Raw genomic sequence first — 10,000 nt, 5'->3', positions numbered from 1 at the left:
GTGGTCGGGTAGAGGGGCCACCGTCCTCGGGGGTCCGGGGCCGGCCTCGGGTGCACTGTGGTCGGGTAGAGGTGCCACCGTCCTCGGGGGTCCGAGGCCGGCCTCGGGTGCACTGTGGTCGGGTAGAGGTGCCACGGTTCTCGGGGTCGTATCTCGGCCGGGGAAAGGGTTAGAGAGGCGAGGGTTGGCTCGTTGGAAAGGTCCCTCCGCGGGGCGTCCGATGGTGGGTGTCCCGAAGGGCTGCGGCGAAGGGCTCCGGAGCTACGGCCGTGGGAATATCAAGGGGTGGTACCCCGTATCTCGGCCGGGGAAAGGGTTAGAGAGGCGAGGGTTGGCTCGTTGGAAAGGTCCCTCCGCGGGGCGTCCGAGGGTGGGTGTCCCGAAGGGCTGCGGCAAAGGGCTCCGGAGCTACGGCCGTGGGAATATCAAGAGGTGGTACTCCGTATCTCGGCCGGGCTTAGGGTTAGAGAGGCGCGGGTTGGCTCGTTGGATAGGTCCGCTCCGGTAGAGCAACCGACCCAAGGGACGAGTCGATCCGACCCAAGGCGCCCGAGCTACGGGCGTTTAAAGGTCAGGCGGTGGTGCCCCGTATCTCGGCCGGGCTTGGGGTTAGAGAGACGCGGGTTGGCTCGTTGGAAAGGTCCCCTCCGGTGGAGCAACCGACCCAAAGGGCGAAGTCCTGGGACTTTGTGCGCCGGAGCTACGGGCGTTTAAAGGTCAGGCGGTGGTGCCCCGTATCTCGGCCGGGCTTAGGGTTAGAGAGACGAGGGTTGGCTCGTTGGAAAGGGCCGCTCCGGTAGAGCAACCGACCCAAAGGGCGAGTCGATCCGAGCAAGGGCGTCCGAGCTGCGGCCGTGGGAAAATCCGCGGAGGGACCGCCGTATCTCGGCCGGGCTTGGGGTTAGGGAGAAGCGGGTAGGCTCGTTCGAAAGGTCCCCTCGGGTGGAGCAACCGACCCAAAGGGCGAGTCGATCCGAGCAAAGGCGCCCGAGTTACGGCCGTTTAAAGGTCAGGCGGTGGTACCCCGTATCTCGGCCGGGCTTAGGGTTAGAGAGACGAGGGTTGGCTCGTTGGAAAGGTCCCCTCCGGTGGAGCAACCGACCCAAAGGGCGAAGTCCTGGGACTTTGTGCGCCGGAGCTACGGGCGTTTAAAGGTCAGGCGGTGGTGCCCCGTATCTCGGCCGGGCTTAGGGTTAGAGAGACGAGGGTTGGCTCGTTGGAAAGGGCCGCTCCGGTAGAGCAACCGACCCAAAGGGCGAGTCGATCCGAGCAAGGGCGTCCGAGCTGCGGCCGTGGGAAAATCCGCGGAGGGACCGCCGTATCTCGGCCGGGCTTGGGGTTAGGGAGAAGCGGGTAGGCTCGTTCGAAAGGTCCCCTCGGGTAGAGCAACCGACCCAAAGGGCGAGTCGATCCGAGCAAATGCGCCCGAGTTACGGCCGTTTAAAGGTCAGGCGGTGGTACCCCGTATCTCGGCCGGGCTTAGGGTTAGAGAGACGAGGGTTGGCTCGTTGGAAAGGTCCCCTCGGGTGGAGCAACCGACCCAAAGGGCGAGTCGATCCGAGCAAATGCGCCCGAGTTACGGCCGTTTAAAGGTCAGGCGGTGGTACCCCGTATCTCGGCCGGGCTTAGGGTTAGAGAGACGAGGGTTGGCTCGTTGGAAAGGTCCCCTCGGGTGGAGCAACCGACCCAAAGGGCGAGTCGATCCGAGCAAAGGCGCCCGAGTTACGGCCGTTTAAAGGTCAGGCGGTGGTACCCCGTATCTCGGCCGGGCTTAGGGTTAGAGAGACGAGGGTTGGCTCGTTGGATAGGGCCGCTCCGGTAGAGCAACCGACCCAAAGGGCGAGTCGATCCGAGCAAAGGCGCCCGAGTTACGGCCGTTTAAAGGTCAGGCGGTGGTACCCCGTATCTCGGCCGGGCTTGGGGTTAGAGAGACGAGGGTTGGCTCGTTGGAAAGGTCCGCTCGGGTAGAGCAACCGACCCAAAGGGCGAGTTCATCCGAGCAAAGGCGCCCGAGCTGCGGCCGTGGGAAAATCCGCGGAGGGACCGCCGTATCTCGGCCGGGCTTAGGGTTAGAGAGACGAGGGTTGGCTCGTTGGATAGGGCCGCTCCGGTAGAGCAACCGACCCAAAGGGCGAGTCGATCCGAGCAAAGGCGCCCGAGCTGCGGCCGTGGGAAAATCCGCGGAGGGACCGCCGTATCTCGGCCGGGCTTAGGGTTAGAGAGAAGCGGGTTGGCTCGTTGGATAGGGCCGCTCCGGTAGAGCAACCGACCCGAAGGGCGAGTCGATCCGAGCAAGGGCGCCCGAGCTGCGGCCGTGGGAAAATCCGGGGAGGGACCGCCGTATCTCGGCCGGGGAAAGGGCTAGAGGCTCGCGGGTAGGCTCGTTCGAAAGGTCCCCTCGCGTGGAGCGACCGACCCAAAGGGCGAGTCGATCCGAGCAAAGGCGCCCGTGCTGCGGCCGTGGGAAAATCCGGGGAGGGACCGCCGTATCTCGGCCGGGGAAAGGGCTAGAGGCTCGCGGGTAGGCTCGTTCGAAAGCCCCCCTCCGGCATAGCGACCGACCCGAAGGGCGAAGGCCCCGGACCCGAGGCGCCCGAGAAACGGCCGTGGGAAAATCCGGGCACAGACCGCCGTATCTCGGCCGGGGAAAGGGCTAGAGGCTCGCGGGTAGGCTCGTTCGAAAGCTCCCCTCCGGCATAGCGACCGACCCGAAGGGCGAAGGCCCCGGACCCGAGGCGCCCGAGAAACGGCCGTGGGAAAATCCGGGGAGGGACCGCCGTATCTCGGCCGGGGAAAGGGCTAGAGGCTCGCGGGTAGGCTCGTTCGAAAGCCCCCCTCCGGCATAGCGACCGACCCGAAGGGCGAAGGCCCCGGACCCGAGGCGCCCGAGAAACGGCCGTGGGAAAATCCGGGCACAGACCGCCGTATCTCGGCCGGGGAAAGGGCTAGAGGCTCGCGGGTAGGCTCGTTCGAAAGCTCCCCTCCGGCATAGCGACCGACCCGAAGGGCGAAGGCCCCGGACCCGAGGCGCCCGAGAAACGGCCGTGGGAAAATCCGGGGAGGGACCGCCGTATCTCGGCCGGGGAAAGGGCTAGAGGCTCGCGGGTAGGCTCGTTCGAAAGCCCCCCTCCGGCATAGCGACCGACCCGAAGGGCGAAGGCCCCGGACCCGAGGCGCCCGAGAAACGGCCGTGGGAAAATCCGGGCACAGACCGCCGTATCTCGGCCGGGGAAAGGGCTAGAGGCTCGCGGGTAGGCTCGTTCGAAAGCTCCCCTCCGGCATAGCGACCGACCCGAAGGGCGAAGGCCCCGGACCCGAGGCGCCCGAGAAACGGCCGTGGGAAAATCCGGGCACAGACCGCCGTATCTCGGCCGGGGAAGGGGCTAGAGGCTCGCGGGTAGGCTCGTTCGAAAGGCCCCCTCCGGCGGAGCGACCGACCCAAAGGGCGAAGGCCCCGGACCCGAGGCGCCCGAGATACGGCCGCGGGAATTTCCGCGAGCTTCGACCGGACGTATCTCCGGCGGGCGGGGTCGCACGGACCCGAGGCCGGGCTCGTCGGAAAGCCCCGGGACGGACCTTTCGAACGAGACCGGCCGCGCGTCCGGGCGACCTCCGAGGCGGACGCTAGGGGCGCCGGAGCCCCGGACGAGCGAAAATTCCGCGACCACCCGCCCGTATCTCGGCCCGGGAAAGGGCCAGAGACTCGAGGGAGGGCTCGTTCGAAAGCTCCCCTCCGGCATAGCGACCGACCCGAAGGGCGAAGGCCCCGGACCCGAGGCGCCCGAGAAACGGCCGTGGGAAAATCCCGCGGGGGTAGGCCGTATCTCGGCCCCGGAAAGGGCTAGCGACGCGCGGGTGGGCTCGTTCGAAAGGCCCCCCGCGGAGGAGCCACCCACCCGAAGGGCGAAGGCCCCGGACCCGGGGCGCCGGAGCAGCGCGGTAACGAAATTCGAATTTTCGACCGGAAGTATCTCGGGCCCCCGGGGTCGCACGGACCCGCGGCCGGTCTCGTCGGAAAGCCCCGGGCGAGACCTTTCCGACGAGCCCGGCCCCGAGTCCGTAGGACCTTCCCCGGCCGAGATACGGCGCCCGGCAGTTCATTGGCCGATATCTCGGAAACGGGGCGTCGTAGACGCTCCGTGGTATTGGTGACCTTGACGATGCCGGGTCAGACGAGTCGGCCGCGGGCACGGGCCCGGGGGCGCCGGCCGCCAGAGTCGGGTGGCTCGCGCACTTCCAGGCGGGCCGCTCGCGCACCTCCAGGCACCCCGACCCACTCGCCGAGGCCGACCGAGGTGCGCCGTCCCGGCCGCGGACCGGTCGGGGTCCCCTCTCGAAAGGGCAGTAGTGTGAACAGGTGCCATCGGGTATATAGGGGAAGGGGTCCTCTCGAACCAGGCCTTCGAACCCGCGCGAGCCTAGCCCGGCAAGGCTCACCCTCCCCGGCCACGGGTTCGGCCTCCGTCCCCCTGGAGGTCCGGCACCTCCAGGGTCCCCGACCCTGCCTCCCCTGCCCGAGGGGAGGCCTCCGAGGCGGGCCTGACAGGGCGGCCCTCCCTCCTGGAAGTCCGGTTCCTCCAGGGTCCCCGACCCTGCCTCCCCTGCCCGAGGGGAGGCCTCCGAGGCGGGCCTGACAGGGCGGCCCTCCCTCCTGGAAGTCCGGTTCCTCCAGGGCACACGTCCCTACCTCCGTAGCCCAGAGAGGTGACTCCGAGGCGGGCCTGACAGGGCGGCCCTCCCTCCTGGAAGTCTGGTTCCTCCAGGGCACACGTCCCCACCTCCGTAGCCCAGATGGGTGACTCGATAGCGGGCCTGACAGGGCGGCCCTCCCTCCTGGAAGTCCGGTTCCTCCAGGGCACACGTCCCTGCCTCCTTAGCCCAGAGAGGTGACTCCGAGGCGGGCCTGACAGGGCGGCCCTCCCTCCTGGAAGTCTGGTTCCTCCGGGGCACCCGTCCCTACCTCCGTAGCCCAGATGGGTGACTCGAAAGCGGGCCTGACAGGGCGGCCCTCCCTCCTGGAAGTCCGGTTCCTCCAGGGCACACGTCCCTGCCTCCTTAGCCCAGAGAGGTGACTCCGAGGCGGGCCTGACAGGGCGGCCCTCCCTCCTGGAAGTCTGGTTCCTCCGGGGCACACGTCCCTACCTCCGTAGCCCAGATGGGTGACTCGAAAGCGGGCCTGACAGGGCGGCCCTCCCTCCTGGAAGTCCGGTTCCTCCAGGGCACACGTCCCTGCCTCCTTAGCCCAGAGAGGTGACTCCGAGGCGGGCCTGACAGGGCGGCCCTCCCTCCTGGAAGTCTGGTTCCTCCAGGGCACACGTCCCTACCTCCGTAGCCCAGATGGGTGACTCGAAAGCGGGCCTGACAGGGCGGCCCTCCCTCCTGGAAGTCCGGTTCATCCAGGGCACACGTCCCTGCCTCCTTAGCCCAGAGAGGTGACTCCGAGGCGGGCCTGACAGGGCGGCCCTCCCTCCTGGAAGTCTGGTTCCTCCAGGGCACACGTCCCTACCTCCGTAGCCCAGATGGGTGACTCGAAAGCGGGCCTGACAGGGCGGCCCTCCCTCCTGGAAGTCCGGTTCATCCAGGGCACACGTCCCTGCCTCCTTAGCCCAGAGAGGTGACTCCGAGGCGGGCCTGACAGGGCGGCCCTCCCTCCTGGAAGTCTGGTTCCTCCAGGGCACACGTCCCTGCCTCCTTAGCCCAGAGAGGTGACTCCGAGGCGGGCCTGACAGGGCGGCCCTCCCTCCTGGAAGTCTGGTTCCTCCAGGGCACACGTCCCTACCTCCGTAGCCCGGATGGGTGACTCGAAAGCGGGCCTGACAGGGCGGCCCTCCCTCCTGGAAGTCCGGTTCATCCAGGGCACACGTCCCTACCTCCGTAGCCCAGATGGGTGACTCGAAAGCGGGCCTGACAGGGCGGCCCTCCCTCCTGGAAGTCTGGTTCCTCCAGGGCACACGTCCCTGCCTCCTTAGCCCAGAGAGGTGACTCCGAGGCGGGCCTGACAGGGCGGCCCTCCCTCCTGGAAGTCTGGTTCCTCCAGGGCACACGTCCCTGCCTCCTTAGCCCAGAGAGGTGACTCCGAGGCGGGCCTGACAGGGCGGCCCTCCCTCCTGGAAGTCTGGTTCCTCCAGGGCACCCGTCCCCACCTCCGTAGCCCAGATGGGTGACTCGAAAGCGGGCCTGACAGGGCGGCCCTCCCTCCTGGAAGTCTGGTTCCTCCAGGGCACACGTCCCTGCCTCCTTAGCCCAGAGAGGTGACTCCGAGGCGGGCCTGACAGGGCGGCCCTCCCTCCTGGAAGTCTGGTTCCTCCAGGGCACCCGTCCCCACCTCCGTAGCCCAGATGGGTGACTCGAAAGCGGGCCTGACAGGGCGGCCCTCCCTCCTGGAAGTCTGGTTCCTCCAGGGCACACGTCCCTGCCTCCTTAGCCCAGAGAGGTGACTCCGAGGCGGGCCTGACAGGGCGGCCCTCCCTCCTGGAAGTCCGGTTCCTCCGGGGCACACGTCCCTACCTCCGTAGCCCAGATGGGTGACTCGAAAGCGGGCCTGACAGGGCGGCCCTCCCTCCTGGAAGTCTGGTTCCTCCAGGGCACCCGTCCCTACCTCCGTAGCCCAGATGGGTGACTCGAAAGCGGGCCTGACAGGGCGGCCCTCCCTCCTGGAAGTCTGGTTCCTCCAGGGCACCCGTCCCTACCTCCGTAGCCCAGATGGGTGACTCGAAAGCGGGCCTGACAGGGCGGCCCTCCCTCCTGGAAGTCTGGTTCTTCCAGGGCACACGTCCCTACCTCCGTAGCCCAGATGGGTGACTCGAAAGCGGACGCGGGAGGGTGTACGTGGCGCACCCCCAGGCCGAAGAGAGGTCTCGTGAGCGGACGCGAGGGTGTACGACAGAAGGCCTGGAAGTCTCTGACTTCCAGGGTCACCGACCCTACCTCATGAGCCCGAAGAGGTGACTCGAATGCGGACGCGGGGGTGTACGTGGCGCACCCCCAGGCCGAAGAGAGGTCTCGTGAGCGGACACGAGAAGTACGACAGAGGGCCTGGAAGCAAAAGCGGGTGACTCGTGCACTTCCAGAAAAGGCAAAAGCGGGTGACTCGTGCACTTCCATAAAGCCGAAACGAGGTCTCGTGAGCGGACACGAGAAGTACGACAGAGGGCCTGGAGGTAAAAGCGGGTGACTCGTGCACTTCCAGGGTCTCCGACCTTACGGCGCCTTCCGACGCGGGCGCCTCCTCCCGGACGAGCCACGGGAAGGGCCCCTTCTCTCAAGGGGCGGTCGTTTGAACAGGTGCCATCGGGTATATAGGGATGGGTTGCTTCGAAAGTGGACCTCCAGCGTCCTCCCTCCCTGCGGCAGATCCCAAGAAAGGTCTGTGCGCGTCGGTGTGCGATGAACGAAAAACCGTTAAAAGAACTGGAACGGTTGGAACGGACGAAGGGCGTCTGATGTGAGGCAGCGCCCCGGGCGAGTGTCGAAAGACGGGTAACCCATATCCGCATGCCGCCTAGGCGGAAAGATCCGGCCTGGATCATATCAAGGCTAATGCCTAAAAACTAAAGCTACCTTGGGTGATGGAACTCGGCTACGGCCGCAAAACGATCCGCCCTGGATCATCAAGGCTAATGCCTAAAAACTAAAGCTACCTTGGGTGATGGAACTCGGCTACGGCCGCAAAACGATCCGCCCTGGATCAAGGCTACGGCCTAAAAACGGCAAAAAAAGATCCAAAAGTCCCTGGATCAAGGCGCTTCGGCTTAAAACCTGTGAAAAGATCCGCCCTGGATCAAGGCTACGGCCTTAAAGCTGCTCAAAAGATCCGCCCTGGATCAAGGCTACGGCCTTAAAACTGCTAAAAAGATCCTAAAGTCTCTGGATCTAGGCTACGGCCTCAAAGACACACGTGTTGTGAGATAAGATCCGCCCTGGATCTCCAGGCTACGGCCTCAAAGGTTCGACCCGACCATATATGCTCAGACACGGGCGAACACAAAAGCGTAACAACCCATGTTGGAACCGTCGAAGGATCTCGGCGTCGGCCGTAAAACGGAAACCCCCCGGTCGTCGGTACGCGTGTGGCGGTCGAGGGCCCCCGGCCGCCGGTCGGGCGGGCGCGTGGATAGGTCTCCCGAGCGGTCAAGGAGTCCCGGAAGCCGGTCGGGCGAGCGGCCGGCCCCGGGGCACCCTACCCTCTCGGGCGCACCGACCCCACGCGTTTCGTCTCGGTCGGCGTCCGGGGTTCCGAGACACCCTTATGTATCTGTGTGACAGACGGAGTGGCACACCGTCTGCGGCGGGACAGGGCCGCCGACCGCGATGGAAGTCGAGTGAGGCGGCTTCCGGGGTCCAAGACCCTACAGACAGACGGAGTGGCGACCCGTCTGCGGCGGGCCAGGGCCGCCGACCGCGATGGAAGTCGAGTGGGGCGGCTTCCAGGGTCCAAGACCCTACAGACAGACGGAGTGGCGACCCGTCTGCGGCGGGCCAGGGCCGCCGACCGCGATGGAAGTCGAGTGGGGCGGCTTCCAGGGTCCAAGACCCTACAGACAGACGGAGTGGTGACCCGTCTGCGGCGGGACAGGGCCGCCGACCGTTACGGAAGTCGAGGGGGACGGCTTCCAGGGTCCAAGACCCTATCTGTGTGACAGACGAAGGTGCATCGTCTGGGGCGGGACAGGGCCGCCGACCGCTATGGAAGTCGAGTCGGGTGGCTCGTGCACTTCCAGGGTCCAAGACCCTCTCTTCGTGACCGACGAAGGTGCTCTGTCTGGGGCGGTACGGGGCCGCCGACCGCTATGGAAGTCGAGTCGGGTGGCTCGTGCACTTCCAGGGTCCAAGACCAACGCGTTTGACCGACGAAGGTGCCCCGTCCCCGGGCACGGACGGGGACGGGCCCGGCCTCCGGGCCGCCGTGGAAGTCGAGTCGGGTGGCTCTCGCACTTCCAGGGTCCTCGACCCTATCTGTCTGACCGACGAAGGCGCTTCGTCTCGGGCGGGCCAGGGCCGCCAGCCGCTATGGAAGCCGAGTCGGGTGGCTCGTGCGCTTCCAGGGTCCACGACCCTGCCTTCGTGACCGACGAAGGCGCTCTGTCTGGGGCGGTACAGAGCCGGGCCCCGTCCAGCAGGGGACGGTGGCCCGAACAGGTGCCATCGGGTATATAGGGAAGAGCACCTCGCTGACTCTCCAAGGTGATAGGCTACCGGATCCCAGGACCTCTCGAGCCCAGCGAGAGGCCTCTCGAGCGGACACAAATGCCTCGAAAAAGTCCCTCTGCACTGAGGTAGTGACGATTCTTATTACGAATGGTAAATCATCCAAGGAAGGGACGAACCCGGCTGGCCTCGGCCGTTAAACGAGCCGGCTTCGTTCGGCCGCTAAACGAACCGGCGTCGTTCGGCCGCAAAACGAACCGGCGTCGGCCGCTAAACGAAACCCCGGGCGGGACAGGGCCGCCCACGTCTCAGCCTTAATGACCCGTTACGGGGTGACGCCCGGATACGCTTTGTGTGTCATGGCCCTGAGATTCTGGAAATCGAACTGCGCCTGGGGCAGGCCTCCGCCCGGCCGACGTTAGCGCGTCGGCCGCCATGGGCGGTCGGTTCCTCCCCGACCCGGCGCTCTCGCCTCCAGGGGGGCTCTCCGGAGCCCGCCCGACCCTTTCCGCGGGAGACTCAGACGGTCCGTCAGACGCGAAGGTCCGCCACCGGCGGCCGGCGAGGGCCTCGGCGACCGAGGGCGGAGACGCCCCCGGCCCGTCGCGGCCACCCGGCCCCGCGAAACGCACCTTTCCTCGGTTACGGCCCACCCGGCCGCCCCTCAGCCTACGAGAGGGGAGAGCCACACGAGAGTGGCCCCGGTCCCACTCCCCCCGGGGGGTGGAAACCGGGACCCGCGCCGCGTGAACCCCGGGTCAGAGCGAGGCTCTCCTACGGCTACTACCTGGTTGATCCTGCCAGTAACATATGCTTGTCTCAAAGATTAAGCCATGCAGGTCTAAGTGCACAC

The 10,000-nt window shown here is 66.6% G+C and overlaps 1 non-coding gene across 1 annotated transcript in view; it reads left to right on the top strand.

Annotated features, from left to right (window-relative positions):
* The first annotated feature begins 9,931 nt into the window (after positions 1–9,931).
* The window catches only part of LOC141281780 (18S ribosomal RNA), a 1,855-nt gene continuing 1,786 nt past the window's right edge, over positions 9,932–10,000 (top strand). Inside the window, exon 1 of the ribosomal RNA XR_012336145.1 lies at positions 9,932–10,000. This exon is cut by the window's right edge and continues 1,786 nt beyond it. This is a non-coding gene — a ribosomal RNA (18S ribosomal RNA).

Source organism: Paramisgurnus dabryanus, unplaced genomic scaffold (genome assembly GCF_030506205.2).
Source record: "Paramisgurnus dabryanus unplaced genomic scaffold, PD_genome_1.1 h2tg000264l_1_43245__unordered_in_group16, whole genome shotgun sequence".
NCBI classification, from domain to species: domain Eukaryota; kingdom Metazoa; phylum Chordata; class Actinopteri; order Cypriniformes; family Cobitidae; genus Paramisgurnus; species Paramisgurnus dabryanus.
This window is presented reverse-complemented; position numbering and strand designations above follow the sequence as displayed.